The 25764-nt window shown below is 31.1% G+C and overlaps 1 protein-coding gene and 2 long non-coding RNA genes across 4 annotated transcripts in view; all 3 read right to left on the reverse strand.

Moving 5' to 3' along the window:
- LOC127718596 (uncharacterized oxidoreductase YtbE-like) overlaps window positions 1-25764 on the reverse strand; it is a 470207-nt gene that overhangs the window by 89120 nt on the left and 355323 nt on the right. The window lies entirely within an intron of this gene.
- LOC127718628 (uncharacterized) lies at window positions 998-10159 on the reverse strand. Of its 2 annotated transcripts, none has more exons than XR_007989945.1 (3): window positions 10071-10159; window positions 2295-2357; window positions 998-1057 (listed from the first exon to the last, which is right to left on the reverse strand). It is a non-coding gene; the product is annotated as an uncharacterized LOC127718628 (long non-coding RNA). The 2 variants fall into 2 exon arrangements; XR_007989946.1 differs by lacking the exon at window positions 2295-2357 and adding an exon at window positions 6700-6762.
- On the reverse strand, window positions 17989-24497 carry LOC127718627 (uncharacterized). Its single transcript, XR_007989944.1, has 3 exons — window positions 24443-24497; window positions 21438-21527; window positions 17989-18072 (listed from the first exon to the last, which is right to left on the reverse strand). It is a non-coding gene; the product is annotated as an uncharacterized LOC127718627 (long non-coding RNA).

Genomic DNA, 25764 nt, shown 5'->3' on the forward strand with positions numbered 1-25764 from the left:
GTAACTGAAAGTTCCGATATAATGAATACAAGGACGTGCATTTTATGTTACGTATTTAGTGATAGAGGGTTTTTGATAACAAGGATGCTATTAAACATGGTAACAAATCGTTATGTCAAATTCATTTTATGAATGCACTTGTGATTTAGTCGATCGTTAAAAAAAAATAATTGGCATTAGCTCATCTCCTTTTCCCCAATTTTAACAAAACCAAGGATAAGATACATTTTTTCCAGTGATTAAACATAAATTCAACATTGCTTAATGTCTAGTGACCTTACAAACAACTTGCCGACTTGTCCGTTTATTCATATGAATCTGATTTCATTCATGAGCTTCTTAGGTAGAAAGAAAAAAAGTATGCATTACCTTATAACAGCACTTTTAGCTATAAAGACGATGTTTTCTCACTAAATAATGCAAGATTTGGTGACTATGTTGAACACATATATTCCACCAAACTTGAGATAAAGGATACGACAGATACAGTTAAGTCTACCTCATATCTTGACTTATTTCTAGAAATTTACAATGAAGGTAGGATGAAAACTAAAACTGAGAAGATTTCAGCTTCCCAACTGTGAACTTTTCATTTCTATGAAGCAACATTCCAGGAGTTCCTGCATACGTATATATCTCTCAGTTGATTTGACGCAATACCAAATATGTATTTACAGAGATAAACAATTGGAGTCACGTGTCAAACAGGAACTGTTCACCTGTCACGGGCACATAAGACATCCCATGTTTAATGGGATAAGCTTCTTTCAATGTGCAGCATCATATATGAAAACTGCAATGTCATTTCACGACGATTGTATATCTTTTTTTTTTTTTTTGGCAAATTATCTTCACCGAGCAATGCTATCTAAAAGGCAAACCAAATAAGTAAATTATGATTAGGTGGCAGAATTTCCTCAGCTACGTATATAAAGATAGATTAGTACTTAACAAAGTACAATTGATTAGATATAGTGAATTTTAGCCTTACCTTTCATGCCCATGCCAAATCTGGGGTCCCTTCGAGGCAATTTTAGTTTTCTGTATTGAAAGGCATCTATAAATAATACAGCTGTATATAAAATGGCAGATGATAATTCAGATATCTTTTCAGAAAAAAATTCTGTTGTATTGACAGAAAAAAAGAAGCAGATGAATGTTTTTTTTTCATGTAAACCAAAGTCTTTGGTTGCGAATCAACCTTCATTATAATTTTTCACACAAATTATAGTTTTATTATATTCTTCGTACCAGGAAAGCTATTGCAACAAGGATTCCAAGTGTTATTATAGTTGAACTCAGACATTCGATTGTTTAAGAACACTATCATAGTTTGTTTTATTATAAGGGAATATCTACGTCTCAGATAATCATATATAAGGTTTCACTTGTTGATACAGTCAGCTTTCCTCCATTGTGGAATTACTGAAAGTAACATTCAGTAATCTTTTGCATTGATGTTTGTGTTTTGATTTCTTTTATTTTCGCTTACGTTTTTGTATTTTTATATTAACGTACTCTTTTCGATAACCCTTTTGTAACAATTAAAACGCGGTTGCAACAGATAGTAGTATAAAAAATACGCGGTTCAAACATATAATGGTATCAAAACTGATCAAACTGAGGTAAATTCTTTAAAATTTCAAACAAACCGCATAAAGTCAATTCAGTACAATTCAGTAGCAAATGAGTAAGATGCAGGTATTTACAGGTTAAAATATAATAACAAAACAATCTGTACATAGACTAACAGATTTTGATTGACTACAAGCGAATTGTATAAACACTACTGGATTTATAACAGTGGAGAATTCCAAAAATTAACTGAGAGAATGAAAATTATATATTTGTCAGTCTTATAGAGGTTTTCAAATCAAAATGACCGTTTCGGGTCAAAATTCATTTTCTAGTGTTTCAAGGTATATAATCAATCAACCCACATCTTCTTTTTTATATATAAACATATACCATGTAAAAGAAATGAATATTGATTTAACCAACACAGCCACCAGTAACTTATAAAATGTTGTGCTAGTTGTATAAGAAACACTGAGGATACATTAATTGGCAAAATTACCATCTGGTGCAGAACAATTGGTACTGTTAATGTTATTGTATTTTTCTTATTTCTCAAAAGGCCAGCAATGGAACAAAATACTCTTAAATACAACACGTGTTGACATAGCAAGCATTTAACAGAGCACTAACGCCGAAGCACAGATAAACCAGGCTTTGTAAAACTGTCAGGCTTACTTATTTTCATACACTAAACATTTATGTTCAAACTTTTTTACCTGGTGTATGCCTTTGTTCCTGAGGATAAATGTGTGAAGGCGCATTCTTACTGCTTTGTGGTGCTGCAAACAAATTCATAATAAAATGTATTCAAAAGTTTAAAAATAAAACATGTAAAAGGTAAGTTATTTTCTGATACTAATTTAAGAAAGTATATGTCATATTATAGTAAAATGTAAATAGTGTTAGAGTTCATTTAGATATTGGTATCTTTGTTTTGTCTTGTAAGCATTATTATATTGGATTTATACTAGGTTTTGGTGGGTATTTAGTGACTATGTTGAACACATCTAATTCACATAACTTGAAATAAGGATGACAACAGATACAATTAAGTCTGCCTCATATCTAGACTTATTTCTAGAAATTTACAATAAGGGTTGGTGGAAAACAAAACTGAGATGATTTCAGCTTCCCAACTTTCCGATTCTATGTATATATATACGATATATATGGGGTTAGTTAATTTACTGAATTTGAACTTGGATGGAATTTACTGAACCCATATATATCGTATAAGGTCACCAGCACACTGTTAAACAATTAAACTCTTCTGTACAATAATCAGTAAAATAAATATCCTTCCTTGATAAAAAATCAATCCTCTGAAATAACAGTACTGTTTAAATACGATTTACTTCTGGACAACTGCGCAAAATGTGATGCTCAATTTTGTTTGAACTATAATTTTAAATTTCGTGTTTTATATTTACGACGAATGTTCAGCTAGAAAAAGGGGAGACTGTGCATATGAATATTTGTTTTCACCAATCACAGTTGGCGCCTTTACCATTCAGGTTTTATACAACATTATTACATTTGCATCTGCATTACGGTTGTTTTTTTCATTTGATTTATCTTGACAACCCTTGGTGGGTTATACAACAAGACATATCTTAAACTATGGATTATCTATATGATAATGATGATAATACATGTTTTTAATGTACTATACAATCAGAGATAAACTTTGATTATATTTTTAGAACTCAAGACGATATGGAGCTGACATATTTGGCTGACATTAACATATCCATGTGTAGTTAAATCCAGGTGCTGTCCTCTGAATTTTGTTATGTTATTCCTCATTAGTATCTTAATCTCGTTAGGTACATGTATAAAAAAAGATGGTTTTATATTATGATTCCGCAAGCTTCGAAGTATATTATAGTTGAACTCAGACATTCGTTTGTTTAAGAACACTATCATAGTTTGTTTTAGAACACTATCATAGTTTGTTTTGTTATAAGGGAATATCTACGTCTCAGATAATCAAATATAAGGTTTCACTTGTTGATACAAAAATACAGTCATCTTTCCTCCATTGTGGAATTACTGAAAGGAACAATCAGTAATCTTTTGCCTTGATGTTTGTGTTTTCATTTCTTCTTTTATTTTCGCTTACGTTTTTGTATTTTTATATCAACGTACTCTTTCCGATAACCCATTTGTAACAATTAAAACGCGGTTGCAACATATAGTAGTATAAAAAAAACGCGGTTCGAACATATAATGGTATCAAACTGAGGTAAATTCTTTAAATATTCAGACGAACCGCATACAGTCAATTCAGTACAATTCAGTAGCAAATGAGTAAGATGCAGGTATTTACAGGTTAAAATATAATAACAAAACTATCTGTACATAGACTAACAGATTTTGATTGACTACAAGCGAATTGTATTAACACTACTGGATTTATAACAGTGGAGAATTCCGAAAATTGAGCGAGAGATTGAAAATTATATATTTGTCAGTCTTTTAGAGGTACTCAAATCAAAATGACCGTTTCGGGTCAAAATTCATTTTCTAGTGTTTCAAGGTATATAATCAATCTTTTTCCCTGGGTCTAAAAATAGATTTCGATTTTTTTCTTCAAAGAACTACATCTAATATTTTTATACACACCGACTACACTATGATTGGAGACAACATCTTATTTACCGGACACTGCATGTGAAAACACTGCATATTTGTTCAGTTTCAAGTGGCGAACAACCTTAACATCACTGCGAATGCGAATCTCGTGTTGAAAATTAAAATTCGTTAATGTCATATCCTCAATTGTTGTGTATACTATGACATGAGTATTTGTAGAAACGGTAACTGAAAGTTCCGATATAATGAATACAAGGACGTGCATTTTATGTTACGTATTTAGTGATAGAGGGTTTTTGATTACAAGGATGCTATTGAAACATGGTAACAAATCGTTATGTCAAATTCATTTTATGAATGCACTCGTGATTTAGTCGATCGTTAAAAAAATAATTGGCATTAGCTCATCTCCTTTTCCCCGATTTTAACAAAACCAAGGATAAGATACATTTTTTTCCAGTGATTAAACATAAATACAACATTGCTTGATGTCTAGTGAACTTACAAACAACTTGCCGACTTGTCCTTTTATTCATATAAATCTGATTTCATTCATGAGCTTCTTAGGTAGAAAGAAAAGAAGTATGCATTACCTTATAACAGCACTTTTAGCTATAAAGACGATGTTTTCTCACTAAATAATTCAAGATTTGGTGACTATGTTGAACACATATATTCCACCAAACTTGAGATAAAGGATACGACAGAAACAGTTAAGTCTGCCTCATATCTTGACTTATTTCTAGAAATTTACAATGAGGGTAGGATGAAAACCAAACTGTGAAGATTTCAGCTTCCCAACTGTGAACTTTTCATTTCTATGAAGCAACATTCCAGGAGTTCCTGCATACGTATATATCTCTCAGTTGATTTGACTCAATACCAAATATGTATTTACAGAGATAAACAATTGGAGTCACGTGTCAAACAGGAACTATTCACCTGTCACGGGCACATAAGACATCCCATTTTTAATTGGATAAGCATTTTTCATTGTGTAGCATCATATATGAAAACTGCAATGTCATTTCACGACGATTGTATATCTTTTTGGTTTTTTTTTGGCAAATTATCTACACTGAGCAATGCTATCTAAAAGGCAAACCAAATAAGTAAATAATGATTAGGTGGCAGAATTTCCTCAGCTACGTATATAAAGATAGATTAGTACTTAACAAAGTACATTGATTAGACATAGTGAATTTTAGCTTACCTTTCATGCCCATGCCAAATCTGGGGTCACTTTGAGGCAATTTTAGTTTTCTGTATTGAAAGGCATCTATAAATAATACAGCTGTATATAAAATGGCAGATGATAATTCAGATATCTTTTCAGAAAAAAATTCTGTTGTATTGACAGAAGAAAAGAAGCAGATGAATGTTTTTTTTTTCATGTAAACCAAAGTCGTTGGTTGCGAATCAACCTTCATTATAATTTTTCACACAAATTATAGTTTTATTATATTCTTCGTACCAGGAAAGCTATTGCAACAAGGATTCCAAGTGTTATTATAGTTGAACTCAGACATTCGATTGTTTAAGAACACTATCATAGTTTGTTTTATTATAAGGGAATATCTACGTCTCAGATAATCATATATAAGGTTTCACTTGTTGATACAAAAAGACAGTCAGCTTTCCTCCATTTTGGAATTTCTGAAAGGAACATTCAGTAATCTTTTGCATTGATGTTTGTGTTTTCATTTCTTTTTATTTTCGCTTACGTTTCTGTGTTTTTATATTAACGTACTCTTTTCAATAAACCATTTGTAACAATTAAAACGCGGTTGCAACATATAGTAGTATAAAAAAAACGCGGTTCAAACATATAATGGTATCAAAACTGATCAAACTGAGGTAAATTCTTTAAAAATTCAGACAAACCACAGACAGTCAATACAGTACAATTCAGTAGCAAATGAGTAAGATGCAGGTATTTACAGGTTAAAATATAATAACAAAACAATCTGTACATAGACTAACAGATTTTGATTGACTACAAGCGAATTGTATTAACACTACTGGATTTATAACAGTGGATAATTCAAAAAATTGACTGAGAGATTGAAAATTATATATTTGTCAGTCTTTTAGAGGTATTCAAATCAAAATGACCGTTTCGGGTCAAAATTCGTATTCTTGTGTTTCAAGGTATATAATCAATCAACCCACATCTTCTTTTTTATATATAAACATATACCATGTAAAGGAAATGAATATTGATTTAACCAACACAGCCACCAGTAACTTATAAAATGTTGTGCTAGTTGTATAAGAAACACTGAGGATACATTAATTGGCAAAATTACCATCTGGTGCAGAACAATTGGTACTGTTAATGTTATTGTATTTTTCTTATTTCTCAAAAGGCCAGCAATGGAACAAAATACTCTTAAAAACAACACGTGTTGACATAGCAAGCATTTAATAGAGCACTAACGCCGAAGCACAGATAAACCAGGCTTTGTAAAACTGTCAGGCTTACTTATTTTCAAACACTAAACATTTATGTTCAAATTTTTTTACCTGGTGTATGCCTTTGTTCCTGAGGATAAATGTGTGAAGGCGCATTCTTACTGCTTTGTGGTGCTGCAAACAAATTCATAATAAAATGTATTCAAAAGTTTAAAAATAAAACATGTAAAAGGTAAGTTATTTTCTGATACTCATTTAAGAAATGTATATGTCATATTATAGTAAAATGTAAATAGTGTTAGAGTTCATTTAGATATTGGTATCTTTGTTTTGTCTTGTAAGCATTATTACATTGGATTTATACTAGGTTTTGGTGGGTATTTAGTGACTATGTTGAACACATCTAATTCACATAACTTGAAATAAGGATGACAACAGATACAATTAAGTCTGTCTCATATCTAGACTTATTTCTAGAAATTTACAATTAAGGGTCGGTGGAAAACAAAACTGAGATGATTTCAGCTTTCCAACTTTCCATTTCTATGTATATATACGATATATATGGGGTTAGTTAATTTACTGAATTTGAACTTGGATGGAATTTACTGAACCCATATGTATCGTATAAGGTCACCAGCACACTGTTAAACAATTAAACTCTTCTGTACAATTATCAGTAAAATAAATATCCTTCCTTGATAAAAAATCAATCCTCTGAAATAACAGTACTGTTTAAATACGATTTACTTCTGGACAACTGCGCAAAATGTGATGCTCAATTTTGTTTGAACTATAATTTTAAATTTCGTGTTTTATATTTACGACGAATGTTCAGCTAGAAAAAGGGGAGACTGTGCATATGAATATTTGTTTTCACCAATCACAGTTGGCGCCTTTACCATTCAGGTTTTATACAACATTATTACATTTGCATCTGCATTACGGTTGTTCTTTCATTTGATTTATCTTGACCACCCTTGGTGGGTTATACAACAAGACATATCGTAAACTATGGATTATCTATAAGATAATAATGATAATACATGTTGTTAATGTACTATACAATCAGAGATAAACTTTGATTATGTTTTTAGAACTCAAGACGATATGGAGCTGACATATTTGGCTGACATTAACATATCCATGTGTAATTAAATGCAGTTGCTGTCCTCTGAATTTCGTTATGTTATTCCTCATTAGTATCTTAATCTCGTTAGGTACATGTATAAAAAAAGATGGTTTTATATTATGATTCCGCAAGCTTCGTATATCTGATGATTTAATCTTTAAAGATAAAGAGATCTTATCAAAACTAAGCTATGTTTAAAAACACGTTAAATTTTACTCTTTACGGAACACACGTTTCATGCTTCATATTCAAATATCTTTGAGACAACAGAAGAAATTAATCTAATTTCTGAACAAACAAGGAATAAAACGTGAAATAGTAGGCTAAAATAGCGCAAATAAAACATAATCCAATGTACATATAAAACCTTATCAACTATTCTATGTTTATAATTTGGTACGCCAAACGCCAGTTTCGTCTACAGAAGACTCGTCAGTTGAGCTTCAATAAAAATCAATTGGAACCCCAAGTTAAATTCAAAGATGAAGAACAATCAAACAATAAACTTCCGGAATATTTTGCCAAAACCGGTTATGACAAATCAGGCCTACAGGTAGAAAACATGACACTGTTTAAAAATGTTGTCATTTAATAAACAGTAAATAATGTCAATATCGATGATGTTTCATGACTTAACTAAAGTGCTGACTGCTAGACTGGTGATACCCTCGGGATCCAAACATCCACAAAACATACACCTACAGTGGCATCGACCAAGTAGTTCAAAATCTAATGTAAGACTTATACGTTGGAACGCAAAACATGCGTTACGTGTACATAAAAATCATCATTGGTGTTAATATAATGTCATACTTTTCTTTCTCATGCTTTTATAGCTTTAAACAATATCATAAGTAAAAACAATACTTAGAAAGTTATATGTTGTATTATCTGTATATAAAATTTATAAAAAAGTTAAGTAAATGATTATTCAGAAAAAAACTGTAACCATTGCAGTAAGATTAACTACATAGTTATGTGTGGCTCAATTTTGTTTTCAACATATTGACAAAGCCAATTAGTTTTATTTATTTTATTTTTTTTGGCATTTACTACAATGGTACAGCTAGATAAATGGGAAACTGCATGTCTGAAAATTTAGTTTGGCCTCATCACATTTGGTGCCTGCATTCTATCGCTCATGCTTTTTCACACATTCATTCTTCGTTGATTTTTTTTTTTGTTATTTCAATTTGAATGAACAGTCGGATGATGGTAATTTGTGACGTCTGTGTTTTGCTTTCGTAAACTGTTAATATATATTTTATATTTCACTAGAAAATGGCCGTGGAATCACGGGTCAACAGCAGAATGAAAACTAATATGGGAATGTTTCGAATGACCTCGTTCATCTCTATAATATTTAAGGTAATATTTCCAAGACAAATAAGGAGATGATAACAAATGAAAACTAAATGAAGAAAACTACAAAGTGAGAGATATACTTTTATTCTTTTTTAAACTCAGAACGATATGGAGCTTGAAATATTTAGCTGACACTCCTTAATTTGAAATCGATAAAAGGTTTTAGAAAAACCTTGACAAAAATAGAAACTATATTTAATACGATTTAATCTTTTTACACAAATTTAAGTTATAAGATGAATCAATATGATTGTGTAAACAATGAAAACGTTATGTTACTTTTACACATATTTATCTGTCATTGGTTTATTTCAATTGTGGTTATTTGTCGGAGGTATGACATTCTTAAAAAATCGATAACGTTTGGAATAGGTTAACGGTAGATTTTTTTTGCCTAAGTGATTTATCTGACAACAATGCAGATACTTTAATGGCTGGAAGGAATAATTACCATTTTAATGTTGTTAAACGGGGCTTCCCAGACTAGTTTGACTAAGCTTAACCATGTCTTGGAATATCTAGAATTACCATAATTAGAATAAAATTGAGAATGGAAATGGGGAATGGGAAATCTATTTAATTGATATTAAATAATTTGATTGAATACCATTGAAAAACATATAGATTTTTTGTTAATCGTATTATCAATTATTCATTTATCTTTTTGAAATAGGGGCCAGCTGAAGCCCACCTCCCGTGTCATTGGTAACTGCGTTGAAGACCCATCAGTGGTCTCTGGTTGCTGACTGATTTGTGGTCTCTTTGACACCTTCCCACTTTCCATTCTCTATTATATTGATACTTAATTGGGCAGTCAATCTAAGTCCTAGTTACTAGTGCGATCCAGTGGTTTAAAACTCACTGAATATATCATTTGGTGCGCCATGGTGTCGTCAACATCAAACTCATCAGAGTTATACACAGGCTTTTGTATTCTGCCATACCTTCTATAACTTTACAAAACTAAACTAACACTACTAGTTACCTTGATTATGCCAAATATCAGGATCATTATAATAACAAAATGGCTCTTCCCTACTGTCTTTTGGTGCTGCAAGGTTATAATCTATACGAACATCTATTTAAAAATAAAAATAAAAACAAAATACACCAAAATACAGGTACGTAGTTTTCTTATTGTCATTAACAAAATTTACATATTATGATATTACAATAACATTTTAATAGGGTATTGAACCATTTGGCTGTTTGTATCTCTGTTTGTATTGTGAAGTTGGATATGTATACAAGGTGTATTGTGTGCACTTGAATTAATTATACTAGTAGTGAAAAAAATAATTCGGAAGCTGTATATTGAATTATTTCTTCTGTACATATCCTTCCTTTACATTTCAAAAAGGAGTCTTATTTCTATTGTCTTATTGTGCTGCAAAGGTATATATCATCTTAAGGTGGTATAGGTGTCTAAAATAAAAATGAGATATTTTTCTCAAACTTTGCACAGTAGATCCAACAATATGTACATCGAAAATATAAAAAATGGGGGGTCACCAGCCATATAAGAGAATTATAGGAATCTCAAAACTTTATACATTTTAGACTATTTTATATAGATATTTAGGGAAAATAGCCACCTTTTTAGCTTAAATCGTATTTTCATTGAAAAAGAAATAGAAATTGCTCATATTTAAGAGATTAAGTACTTATATTATATGCTTTAGATCAACGGGAAAAAATACAGGTCATCGTGCATATAAGACAGAAAACTTCACTTTTTGTTGTAAGCATGGAAACTTTTTATCAATCTTTCTTGAAAATACTCAATTCAAAGATAGCTTTGACTCAAATGGTGACAAACAAGAATGACTTTTCTCATACTTTGTGGACTTAAACCTTATTACATTGGTATATAACACATACAATAATATTTTGGTGTCGCCGGCCATCCAAGAGATTTTCACCGACTGAAAAACAGGTGCAAATAGACTAATTTCTAAATGAAACATAGGGAAATGGACAAAACACTTCTTTGGTTGAATATTCACAGCAAAAAAAAAAAAAAAAGACAGAAATATCCCATTTTTTTTTATGATTGAAAAACCAGATATCTGTATTTTGTAAAAGTTGAATAACATTTAGGGGTTACAGGTGAGAAAGTTGATTTTAGGGATTTCCTATTGTAAAACACAGACAATTAGAATAGCGCCAACATATCTCTTACAATTTTTCCATTAGAATTAATCAAAACTTTGCATAATTTTAAGTAGCATGTGAAGGTGTGCAAAAAGCCGAAGTTTGTATTATCAAACAGACTTCGAGGCTTTCAATGGTAAAACAGTGACTTACCTATTTATGAGTAAGCTATATAAATCTCCTTTCTGAGGAGCACCACCATGATATATGGTGCAAAGGAGACATTAATCACACAGGAAAGGCACAGATTAATTTAAACATTTACCCATCCAGTTCCCAAGTTACTTGGGCTGTTTTAGTCCTTACTACCATAAGTAACACTACTTTCTAACTCTGTAGGGGTGTGTGCAGGGTTTGGGGGAGGGGAGGGGATGAAATCTTTTTTTCAAGATATGAATGAGCAGCTGCGATATACACTACACATACCCTTTGTTAATTTTTATATGTTAAAAAACATACCCTATCATATAATTTTAACAAAAAGTAGTACTAAAGCTATAATGTTTTCATAGACAGATAAATAGATTTCAATTTGACTAATATCTGATGCATTGAAAACATTGATTTTAAATGCATCTTTGAAAATTGCAAAATCTGATAGGTTTATATATACTTATTACGTCACCAACAACATAATCATATATTTCTTGAAAATTTGTCAACCTTACTATATATTATCAAGCTTGAAATAATTACCAATTCAACTGACTCACCCTTACCACACAATACAAAGTAAGCGTAAAGGGGGAAAAAGGTCCGAGAAGAAAAAAATCACAAGAAAAAAGTCACGAATCTGTTATAAAATAAGGTCATCTTGTACAAGTCAACTGTTTAATAGTATTTCATTTCTTTTTTATTCTTTTACATTTATATCGAACTTTGAATTATAAATAAAAGACATATCATTAAAAAAAAATAATATTTGTTTTAAGGTTTAAAGTGTTATAATCTGCGTAGACAGTTGATGATTGACATGAAATATAAACAGTTAACTGAAGGCAGTTATCAATAATTAGTTAATAACAATCTGTTTAATTTAAAAACAAACTTGAAATTTCTTAAGAGAAATGAAGGCTTGAAAGCAAATACAAAGCAATTTCGTAAATATAATTAATATTTTCAAGGGTCATTACGCTTTAAAAATATTTGATCGGTACTAATTTTCAAACTTGTCCGAGACATTGCTTGTACAAACCTTTGATATAAAATTGATCAAAATCTGGCAAAAATTGTACACATGAGAGCGCTTACAATGCAATTGTCCTTATAATTGATACTTCCAAGGGGATAACTGTAGTTTTAAAACAAGTTGATCGGCACTGATTTTCGAACTTGTCCGAGACATTGTTTATATAAACTTTTTATATAAAATTAAAAAACCTGGTTTCTTCTATCTTTAATTGTGAGAATTAAATACCAGTTTTTTAAATTTTTTTTATATACTTTAAACATCAAACTATGAAAATAATAAGTTGTGTTGTGTACCATACTGCTTGCGTTTGCTACATTAGTGAGTCAAGGATCATACATTATGCAGATCCATTGTGAAACGGCATTTAAATTTAGAAATGAGAAATATCTGACACACACTTTCAATTCCCATGATATATGTTTATATGTTTAACATGTTTATGTTTTTAGTCATAGATACAAGATTTTTTATTAGTTTTTATTGGCTTTGAACTAGCTGGCAAGTACACTCAGATCTGTACTTTATGTCTTTTGATTTTAGGATGTATAAATACCATACCTGTGTTATTTGCTTCATATTGATTTAATGAGTTAAGCTATTTTCAACTGATTTTGATAGTTTGTTCCTTTGTTGTAGTGTTACGCCACTGTACCAGGTTAGGGGTTATCACCTTCAAACATATTTAGCCCCACTACAGTCTAAAAGTGCCTGTCCCAAGTCAGAAGCCGGTAATTGCGTGATAGGCGTTAATTGCTTTTTCTCTTATTTGTTTTTATTTATTGTTCTTGTGTTGTGCCGTTACACCACTACCCCATGCTAGGGGAGGATCGGCGCCTTCAAACAACTTTAACCCCGCTACATTCTATATGTGCCTGTCCCAAGTCAGGAACCTGTTGCTCAGTGGTTCATGTCTGTCATATTTGTTTTTCTTAAATTGTTCTGTTTTAAATTAAACCTTTAGTTTTCTCAATTGAATTGTTTCATATTTTTCATGTCATGGATTTTCTTATTGTTGAAGATCGTACGATTGCCTATAATTGCTTACATCCATTTCATATGCGCTTTGGTGGATACATGTAGTTGTGTCATTGGCAATCATACCACATTTCCTTACTTTTATATTATGATGTCAGTATAATCATGATAATTGTCTTTATTGACTTGTTAAAGACATATTTTCTATGTGGTTATATGCTCAAAATTGGCTATTTATAAAGTTAAAAGTACATTGTTAAGTGATGAATAAATATTAGTACCAAAAAAACATGAAATGAATAGCCTTTTTCAATTTGAATTGGTGTAAAATTAAACTTATAAAAGAAATGTTTTTGTCAATCTGACCATGCTGAAATGTTTGAGCCATTCTGTCCATGAAAGTGCACTGTGCTAGTAAAACACTGTCAAATAAAAGTATAATTTTATTAGTTAAAATTAAGATTCGGCAAAGGAAATACACTTTCAATCTGTATTAGTAAACAGTTTTAAATCTATTGTTATTAAACTTCACCTGAAGATTCAATACTTACAACAGCCAAATATACAGGTATATATGGCAAATTCTCAAATACCAATTAACAATATACATACATGTATATACGTGTTTCTCATCTCATGTAAAAGAATAATAACAACATGCCCTACAGCATAAGCCACAAAAATACTGATCGGCCAGTAAGAAGTTTTGTGAAATGATTTAATTTTAAAACAATTGCAATACTACATAGGGAAACGTTCAAGACTTAACAGGTGTTTAACCATAAGAGCCTGGACCTAATAGTGCATTTCAAAAAATGTATTAAAGAGTTCATGTTCTTTTCCATATGTTGACAAAATACCATATTTTTATTATATAAATTCTGGCCAATATAACCTACTAAGTGTAAAAAGTAAGTATGTAGGACAGAGAGTCACTGGGCAAAATGTCACAATTTAGTTATGTGATAATTATTCTTGTACTCTTATATATAACAGTCAGGGGCATTACTCAAACAAGTAGCTTTTAAAATTGCCAATACAAGTTATGTTGAAAACGAGGCAGTTTTAAATATTACTTATATAAGTAACTTTTAAAAATATTATGTTCATATGTGTCTATTCAGATAAATTTTACTAGCTTTAACACATTTAAACTGACATCTGCTTATCTTTTCATTGCACTTATCTCTCATGTCGATGATTCTGGGTCAAAGATTGGTCTTTTGGGACTATTAAAATATCATTTTCCTTGAAAACCTTGAGGTTGATAGATACAAATAGATAGTAACTTGTGATTTAATTAAGACATGAAGTTATTTATAATTTGTTACACAAAACAAGTACATATGTTCCTTAAATAATTGTAAATACTAAATCCTTTCAAAGATGTATAAAACAACTTAAACGAGTAATATTTTTGTCATTGTTCTTAAAGTAATCTTGTGTCTCTATACTCCTCTCATAATTAACAAATTCTTAATTTTATGTGATAAAATGATGTTAAATTTCATAAAAACTATATTTAGTCCATGCTTCTATTGGAATTTAAAATTACTCTATTTAGTAAATTAAATTTGATAATTTTTAAGAACAAAAATTACCTAGTATATAAAAAACGTCACCGTATCCAAATTGCACCGAATACCCAAATTGCACCTATTAAGCAAAAGTAGCAGCGAACATTTTATGAGTTTTCTTATGGACTTAACATTTGTTTTTATTATTATTTGACATAATGCATGTCTTTCAAATAGGCAAATATGTTTAAATATTAACAAAACATTCACAGTATATATCAATAGATGAGGTATTCGCTCGAAAAAGTAAAATTTACGGAATCGAGGCCACGCGACGTGAACAAAAGGTCATCGTTTGAAAATGACCAAATAAAATATGTTACGAGCATCCTTTTCTCAAAAAATGAATAGTGGGCATGGACTTATGTCAAACTGTTCTAAATATTTGAAGAAAATAAAAAAAAATATCTGTAATTTATTTATTGCTGGAATTTTGAAGATGTGAATTTAAGCATGGAGGCAATTTGGGTACTCCTCATTACAGAATCGTGGATCGTTCGGAGGTCTGTTCAAATCCAATTTTGTATGACTCAATATGTATTCAAACTTAAACTGTTTGAACTATATATAGTAAATAATGATACATCTACAAAATAAACACAGAATGGAAACTTGTGTGTATCAAAAATGATTGTAGGCGAAAAAACTGTCAAAACAGGTGCAATTTTGGTACCTCACGTTAACTAAATAAAATGACTTGTTTAAGTAACGCCCCTGACTGTATAAAGCAACTTTGTTAACAAAAGTTACTCGTGTCCTCCTGAAACAGCTGATTATACTGCCATGGATTAGGTACACATACAGAACCGCCTCTCTCCCCAAAATATTTGAATATAATTCTGCTTTGTCACCCAGATGAATGAATGTTTGCAGTAATCACAGGATAAAGATGATAACTGGAAGCATTTTTCGTGCATATTTCGTGACAGTTGTTGACCATTTTGTAGAGGATGGCGAGTCTCCAGATCAATATAACCAGGATTACTTACAACAGTGCAAAATAAATATTCCTTTTACACTAAAAAGCCCATGCTTCCCTCCGGGAAACAGACAAGGTGCCAGAACAATTATGACAAGTAATTTGGACTATGGTTATATAATTTTCGGACTGTAAAGGGGTGGAGTTCACAGATAATGCTTTAGGATTATTCCCGTTGATAATAAATTGAACGCTATCAAATGGTTTTTTGTCTTGAATTGCTCTGATGGTTGGCGATGTAACATACTTATTTTACAGACACATTAACTTTTGTTTACATTCATTTGTCGCATATTTGCTGGTCCTTTTGAGTGTAAATCAAGTGTAAAACTGCTTCATAAGCTACCAACATGAAGATTGTTTTTCCATGATTTTCGATCTGCATTACAGTATTCATGAAAAGCAGTCCACGTGATCGATTAAATGAATTATCTCGTCTATCCGACGACAAAAACATGATCCTTTTTCCGAAACGGAATTTTATTTGCAACAAAAAAAATTGCAACAATAAACTTTATAAAGTTATAAAATTGCAGTTTTCAATTATTCCACCCATCTTCAATGTATTTAATTAAAATTGATTATTGTAATAATCCAAATTAATTGAAGTGGCTAATTACGACAATGAATATTACTTACGATATTATTACGCAATATACTGCGCAGAATGCGCGAAAATTTAAACTCCCATACATTGTACCACCTTACATAGCACTAACTGTTTTAATTAAACTCATCATAGATACAACCCTTAACATTTATACCTGACGCTCGTTTAGTATAACACAAATACTCATCAGTGACGCTCGAAAAAAAAAGTTAAACTAATTTACCAGACATTTGTGGGTAAAGGTATTTGTTGATTTATTCATGACATAAAACAAGACTAAGCTGTTTACGGAATTATCCATTAAATTTCAATATTTTCACATTTAAAAAAAAATGCTATGTCAATTGTTAGTAAGAGATAAGATGAATTCATATAATTTATGTAAATAATAAATATGTTATCTTCCTTTTGTATTTATTCTTATATTGATTTTAAAATAATGAAAAAAAAAAGATTTGAATACAGAAAAAGAGAAAAAGTTAATGTACGGTAATTGAATGGCAGAACTTATACAAATCATGCAAGAACATAAATCAAAGTAATAGTTTCACATCACAAAGAGTAGATTCACAGCAATCTTTCAGATAGAGCTTATGCATGTGGACAAATAAAAAATATCTTTGAATTTCAGTTTCAACTGATTGATTTCTTTGCATTTTAAAAATCAATGATTTTAATTATTCAATTTACAAATATTTATTTGTAAATGGTTTATCTCAATTGTGATTATTTGTCGGAGGTATGTTATTCTTTTAAAATCAATAACGTTTGGAACGGGTTAATGGTAGATTTTTCTGCCTTAGTGATTAATCTGACAATGATGCAGATATTCAATGTAAGAAAGATTAAATACGATTTTAATTTTGTTGAACGTGGCTTGGCAAAATAGTTTGACTAAGCTAAACCAAGTCTTAAATTATCTAGAATTACCATAATAGGGAATCTATTTAATTGGTATTAAAATTATTTGAATATTTGATTAAATAACAATGAAAAATATATATATATATATATTTTTTTTGGTTAATCGTATTATTTATTATTCAGTGACTTTTATTTTAAAAAAGAGCAAGCTGAAGCCCGCCTACTGTTGCAGCATTTCCTTACTGCGTTGAACACCCATCATTGGTCTTTGGTTGTTGACTGCTCATTGGTCGGGTTGTTGTCTCATTGACACATTCCCATTTTCCATTATCTATTCTATTGATACCTAATTTGCCAGTCAATCTAAATCCTGGTTACTAGTGCGACACATTGGTTGATAGCACTCATTGAATATACCAGACATATCATTTGGTACGCATTACGCGTGTGTCTTCAACATCAAACTCATCAGTGTTACAAATAGCCATTTGTATTCTGTAATGCTTTCTTTAACTTGACAATACTAAAGATTTGTGAACAATTTACCTTGATTATGCCTACATTCAGGAACATTATCATAAAAAGACTGTTCCCTTCTGCCTTTTGGTGCTTCAAGGTTATACTCCGTACTGAAATCTATTTAAAATGTAATAAACCAAAAGACATTGAAATACAGGTAAGCAGTTTTCTTATTGTCAGTAACAAAAGTTACAAATGATATAACAATAACATTTTCATAGTGTATAGATCCATTTGGATGTTCGTATCTTTGATTTGTTTTGTTCCTATAATGTATTAGGATTTATACTAGACTTATGGTGTGCGCTCACTACAAACCAATAAAAGTATGAAATGACCTATTTATGCTCTCGATTGTATTGATTTTTATTCGACCAGTCTGAATAAGTCTGAATATTACTCGATATTACTTGACCCCATACTTAATCATTAGTTGTTAGCAATACTCATCTGTGCCGATTTATACTTGACCCTTATTTTTGCTTTTGAAAAGTCTGAACTACTACTCGACCAGTTTGAAACAGTTTTAACCCATTCTTGACCTGTACTCGACCAAAACTCGACCGATTTTTTTCAGTCTGAACCAAATCGGTCGACCAGTCTGAACCAAACTTGACACAAAACCCTCAACTTTTTTAATCTAACTGTTTATACATCTATCTTCGAGACTTTTATGGCAACTACCTAAATAAAATAAAGAAGATATTTTTACATATTTTATATCCTTACATTATTATCATATTCATCAAATTAAAATAGTCAAATTATCTAATTTCAATGTCCAAGTCTTGGTAAAAGAAATTTTCTTTTGCCTGAAAATCCATCTGTACTTAGGGTAATAAAACCTTATAAAGGTGCTTCTCGTTTGCCATGTTGTTTTTTTAACAACAGTTAATTCGCCTAAATTCTTAAATAAAAAATACAAAGGTTTCATGGTAACATACAATAGTCATAAGCTATCGTTTTAACTGATTTAACAACAGTCAATAGACATGATAAAATCAAAAGTCAAAATTATTGTTTAACCTCATATCAGAAATATATCTATTCTAATTATAATTTGGCACATTTATATATACATGTATATATATCTCAAAGGGATATAAAAATAGAAGAAATGATTAAATTGTTCTTCTGATAAAAGGTAAACTATTATTAGGTAATACCTCCTGCTTGGGACACACTCGTAGAAAAGAGCACACCTGGTAACAGAGTAATACATTTTAAATATTTTCCTTTAAAAATTAAACAACATCTGGTAAAATTTAAATCGCAAGGCCTTTAATTTACTAGCAAAATAATACAAGAGTTTAAAGAAAAATAGGACTTTCTTTTTACCTGTAAAACACACCTGTACTGAGGTAATTAAACCTTATTAAGGTGTCTCTTGTATGCCATGTCTTTAATTCTGACAAAACTTAATTAATTAACCTAAAGTTTTTGTTTTTGTTTTTTTTTTACTATGATAATTGATTTATTGGTCTAAAGCTGTTACAATTACATAATGCTACAGCTTTTACAAACACGGTACCCTGGTATATTAATATCTTTAAGAACATGGTGTCTTAAAGATAAGTTTTACTTTATAATTGTTAGTTAATTACATACTGTAATACAAACATATATAAATGCAAATCATCTAAATTGGTATTTACGTATTTTTTGTTCCGGATTTGACTTTTACTTTTCCATCCTTATACAATCTACCTGACACATATTTTACCTAAAGTTGTAATGCAACTTTGGAAGGGAAGTTCTATAATATTAAATTGTTGGCTTTGAAAAACAAAAGTGTCATTTTTAGAATTTATAAAGTTGCTTTATTTAGAATTTAAATAAAACTGTTTACTGCGTCATTAACTAATTCCGACTGACAAAAAATAAATTTATACCAGGCTTAAGTTTATGTTGAAAATTTTCCAGTAACCAGAAATGTATCTGAAATGTTCCAAAAATTTTGAATATCATTTAAGATATAAAATTACATGATATTTTTTAAATCCGACCAGAAATCACTTCTTTTGATCATCATTTTTTTAAAGGTGATATACAAATCAGTACAGTCGAGTACAGATATAGGCCATTTCAGACTTTTACTGGTTTGTAGTGGCTCGTTACAAAAAGGCTATTAGTAAAAACAATAATTCGGAGGCTGTATATTGAATTATTTCTTCGGGTATTTTATAACAGTTTTTGTAAGAATTCTTTTACTGCTTTGCCTATTATTTCTTATTCCATAATTGTGATCCTTATTCAATGTTAAATCCGCCAGTCTTTTTTATTTTTCCTATACCCTTGCTTATATAATCATGGTATTACGCAATGGAAAGAAATTGAAAAACAATCCTACTTCTGGGATATCCACTTGCTTAAAAAATGGTATTTCTAATATAAATTCTACAGCAGCCTATCAAAATTTTCCTACTACTTTTGGCACTGTGTACAATTTTGTTAAAGGAGGCAATGCCTCTGCAGCTAGTTTGTTAAGCAACAATGCACGTGGATAGTGGATATCCACAAATTGTCCCGTGCAATGCCAGAAAATGACTGACCTGTTCCAACTTCCCACAATACTGTTAGGTTAACAGTGAACTCTGTGCATTTTCATTAATCTGTCCTTAGTCAAGAGCCTGTTGTTCAGAGGTTGTCGTTTGTTGGTGTGGTTCTTAGGTGTTTCTCGCCCCTCGTGTTTTGTATATATTGTTGATTTCCTGATTGTATTGTTTTACACGAGTCATTTTGGGTCCCTTTATAGCTTGTTGTTCGGTGTGAGCCAAAGCTCCGTATCGAAGGCCGTACTTCGACCTATAAATGTTTACTTTTTATACATGGTGACTAATTGGAGAGTTGTCTCATGGGCGCTCATACCACATTTTATTTATATATTCTCCTTAAATTTTTAATAAGAAGGCTAATTGCTATTGTCTTGTTGTCCTGCAAAGTTATATATCATCTTAAATAGCATTTACTTTTTCAATTATACTCATCATAGATACCAGGCTTAATATTTTTGCTCGTTTCGTGTAAAAAAGACTCACAAGTGACGTTTGAATCAAAAATGTTAAACTACCTAAACAGAAACATTTTGTGAAACTTGAAGGTAAAGGTATTTGTTGATTTATTTATAACTAGAAGCAAGAATAAACTGTTCACGAAATTATTTCAACAAATTTCAACATTTTTACATTTTATAAATATCCTGTTTAAGTTGTTAGTAAGAGATAAGCTGCATCGATATGAGTTATATAAGCAATGACTACGTTATGTTCCATTCACATTTATAGCTTTATTGAATATTAAATAATAGATGCAACATATGAATACAGTTGTTAAACTCATTGAATATACCAGACATATCATTTGGTAAGCCATACGCGTGTGTCGTCAACAGCAAACTCATCAGTGTTATAAATAGCCATTTGTATTCTGTCATACATTTTTTAACTTTCCGAAACTAAAGATTTGTATACACGACCATTTACCTTGATTATGCCTATAATCAGGATCATTACCATAAGAAGACTCTTTCCCAATGCCGTTTGGTGCTGCAAGGTTATTTTTCATACTGAAATCTATTCAAAAATTAATAAAACAAAATTTACTTTTTCTTCTCTACATATCCTTCATTGCTTTTTTGATGTAAAGGCTTATTTCTACTGTCTTGTTGTGCTGCAAAGCTATATATCATCTTAAATAGCATCACCGGATAATTAGACTCATCATAGATACCAAGCTTATCATTTTCTCTAGATGCTCGTTTCGTATAAAGAATAGACTCATCAATGACGCTCGAATCGAAAAAGTTAAAAAGATAAAATAAAGTCGGAAGTTAAATAACACTAAGCACCCAAAATTCCGATAGGTTTTGCTAAATACATCTTAGGTAATCTATTCCTGGTTTAGACAATCCTTAGTATTTTGAAAAAAATTAAAGTTAGACAACAGAGCAATACGTGCTGCTCCATTTGTTTGCAAAATAAGTTCAAAACTAGAGGTTTTTCTTTTTGTGTTTTGCATGTTGTCTAATTGACAATCATACCATGTCTCCTTATTTTTATATGGATAAAGGTTATGCTCTGCGTAGTTTTAGTTTGACCACATCGCATTTGGTGCGTACCGGTCAATTTTCAAAACATGAGTTGGTGGTTGTTTCTTTTATAGTTGTGTATGTTCAGAGTTTATGATGTGTCGGATGGGGATGATTTGTGAAATCTGCTCTGTGCTTTAAAACATGATGTAAACAATTCTTTTGATATCTTATACAATACGATATTCACCTTTTTACCTCTTTAGTACTAAGGACGTTAAATATCTTGATATTATTATGCTGGTTGAATCAGTACGTTGTCCTCTAAATGTCCTTATGGAATTCATAATAATTATCTTACCACTATACGAAGTTCATATACAGGATTGTGCTCCTTATGCAGAGACTGCCTCAACATAGTAATGAGGAGGAAAGATTTAAAATGACTCTCCGTAAATTTTATGGACACCATCACGAAAAGGTTGATATATACGATGTGTCTGTGTCTAAACTAACTAACGACTTTTTTACTACGACTTATATTGGGGTTTACCATCTACGTCGTCTTGTCTGTTACATACCGAACATGACTGTTTGGTCGAGTGTGAATTCGCATTTCTATAAGACGTGTCTCGGTATTTATACATCCAACGTTCATATATTTATATTTATGATGTTTATTTTATAAATCAAGTTTGATATTTTGTAATGTTTGATCGTTTGTGGTTTGAATTCTGTATTTTAGGTACAGTTCACATATGTCTTACTTGTCAATATAGTCTTTTATTGTCGCTTAATCAATTGATGTCTATTGAAGAGCGGCATATTACTGTTGTCTTTATCTAGTTACTCGTAGTTCATCTACAGCGTTTTGTTTTATATTGTTTCTTTGTTAGTGTGTTCACTCTTTGGTCTTACATGATCTTGCCTTATATTACAGTTATTTTATTTTTATTTTCTATAATGTACGTAAATTTAAGATAAAAAAATCCGCTATTTCATTTATAGGATTTTCAGTATAAAGCCACTATAAGAACAGGATGTTATAGTTTATACACATTTTTGATTTAGAAGAAAAAACCGACATGGTTAAAAAATTCAAATAATAACACCATTACAAAACACAGTTCCATCTTGATATTCTTGGCATGGTTAGAATATACATAGAATAACACCATTACACGCTCAATCCCAATTTCATATTTTTGTACGTGTCTATAATAAAACAAATCTATTTTATATTAGAAATTTACCTGTGATGATATAAACGACACAAAAAAATAAGTCTCTTGCTGTGGCATTGATCCAGTCATGTGACGCACAGTTTATACTTCGTTTTTGGTTTCATGGTGTGCTGTCGTAAATTCATGGAATGTGTTGGTTGTTATTCTGCAGCTTACATATTGTTATGTACTGTTATATTATTTATTTATGTATTTTTTTGTCCTGAGTGTTCTTTCGTTTATTTGTACTATATTCCTGTAACGTAGTGTTGTCATTTTAGCGGTATTTGTAACATTGCATTAATAGCCGAAAGTTTGGCTAGCCGTAAAACTAGGTGCAACCCACCATTTTTTCTTAAACTGTCCTGTATCGGGAATATGGCAGTTGTTATCAAATCGTCCGTTTTTATGTATGTTGCCGTTTGTTTTATTGCAGTTCAGTGTTTCTGTTGGTCCGTTGTTTTCCTCTCATAGTTGATGTGCTTCCCCAGTTTTAAGTTTGTGACCCGATTTTTTTTCGCCAAATCGATTTATTACTATTGAACAGTGGTATCCTACTGTTGCCTTTTTTTAACTCGTGAAAAAGGGAAAACAAAGATGTTTTCATATCCCCATTTAGCGTTTACGTCAAAAAAAAGATAGAACTGATTTTATAAACAGTTAGCTATTTTGTAGATCACTTTAGCCAACACGAGAAGCTTTTCGCGAAACACGTACTAAACACCTTCTGTATAAATATATTTAAAGAACAATTGTTATGAATTGAGGGTTTTTTTATCAGCAAGGAATAACACTTACAAAATATGTTAAATTTCCTTAACGGAGAACGAGCTGGTGTGCTTAAAACATGTAAGAAACCAACGCAAGATAACAGGGTTATAGATGTGGAACGCTCGACACTTGTTTCTTTTACACAGGACTAATCACTGCCGCCCGAATCGGAACAATTGATCAACCAAATCAAAAACCAATGTAGGCTATTAAAAACCTAAAATTCCGAAAAGTTGAAGATGGGAAAACCTGAGCCTTAAAAGTGATTCAACATTCTATTTGCATTTAATTCCCGATAATAACCATATCAATGCTTTTAAATGTCCTCACCGAATTCTGACTATTGAGTTAGTGTAACCTTCCGGGGACTAAACGTACAAGTATCAGGTGCATCGACCGGTAGTTGCAAACACACTGATTTGGAATGCCAGAAGCGTGTTTTGTCAAGAAATAAATAATTATTTACCTTGATTATGCTTGTTATTAGTATTTTGATCGTTTGAAGGTTTATTCCTTCTGTTTTGTTGAGCTGCAAAGTAATATATCAAATTGAAAAATATTCAATATAAGAAAAGAAAATTAGCCTGGTGTTCAGTGGTTGTCGTTTGTTGGTGTGGTTCATAGGTTTTTATCGTTTCTTGTTTTTTATAAATATTAAACAGTTGGTTTTCCTATTTGAATAGGTTTGCACTAGTCATTTTGTGCCCTTTTATAGTTTGCTGTTCGATGTGAGCAAAGGCTCCATGTTGACGGCCTTACTTTGAACTATAATTGCTAACTTTTTATACATTGTGACATGGATGGAGAGTTGTCTCATTGGCACTCATACCGCATCTTCTTCTTTATATAAATTTTCTAATTCTCATCAAAGAAAGTTATAAGTGATAATAAATAAAGGCAACAGTAGTATACCGCTGTTCGAAACTCATAAATCGATAGAGATAAAAACAAATCCGGGTTACAAACTAAAACTGAGGGAAACGCATCAAATATAAGAGGAGAACAACGACACAACAAAAACACAACATTAAAATGTAACACACACAGAAACGAACTATAATATAACAATGGCCATTTTCCTGACTTGGTACAGGACATTTTAAGAAAAAAATGGTGGATTGAACCTGGTTTTGTGGCATGCCAAACCTCCCGCTTTTATGGCAACGTCAAACACAACACCAAAACGACAACATCACATGACAGGACCACAATACAAACAAATGGGAGAACATATAAGACAAAGAAACACACGAATAATAGCTAGCAGAAGGTACTAGGCTTAAAATTCAATACGCCAGACGTGCGTCTCGTCCACACAAGACCAACCAGTGACGCTCAGATAAGAAAAGTTTGAACGCCAAAACAAGAACAAAGCTGAAGAGCACCGAGGACCATAACTTCCAAAAAGTTGCGCCTAACACGGCCAGGATTTTCTGCCTGGGACAAGAACATCCTTATTATTTAGAATAATTTATAATTTTGCAAACAATAAATTTTATAAAATGACTATATAACAGATATACATGATAAAACCAAAGTGGGGACTAACTACAGAATAAAAACGGATACATTACATAAAACAACTTAATCCAACATATAAAAATACACAGACGAGTTAGCTGAAGCCTCAACGCACACAGTGACGTCACATTTGAAATAAAATTACAAATATATATGCCAAGAATTCATTTAGATATTGATATCTTTGTTTTGTTGTATCTGTATTGTATAACTGGGTAACATATCGATTACCTGTTCTCTACATTTATTACTAAAACCCTTATCCTT

The sequence above is a fragment of the Mytilus californianus genome, unplaced genomic scaffold (genome assembly GCF_021869535.1).
Source record: "Mytilus californianus isolate M0D057914Y unplaced genomic scaffold, xbMytCali1.0.p SCAF_10, whole genome shotgun sequence".
Lineage (NCBI taxonomy): Eukaryota > Metazoa > Mollusca > Bivalvia > Mytilida > Mytilidae > Mytilus > Mytilus californianus.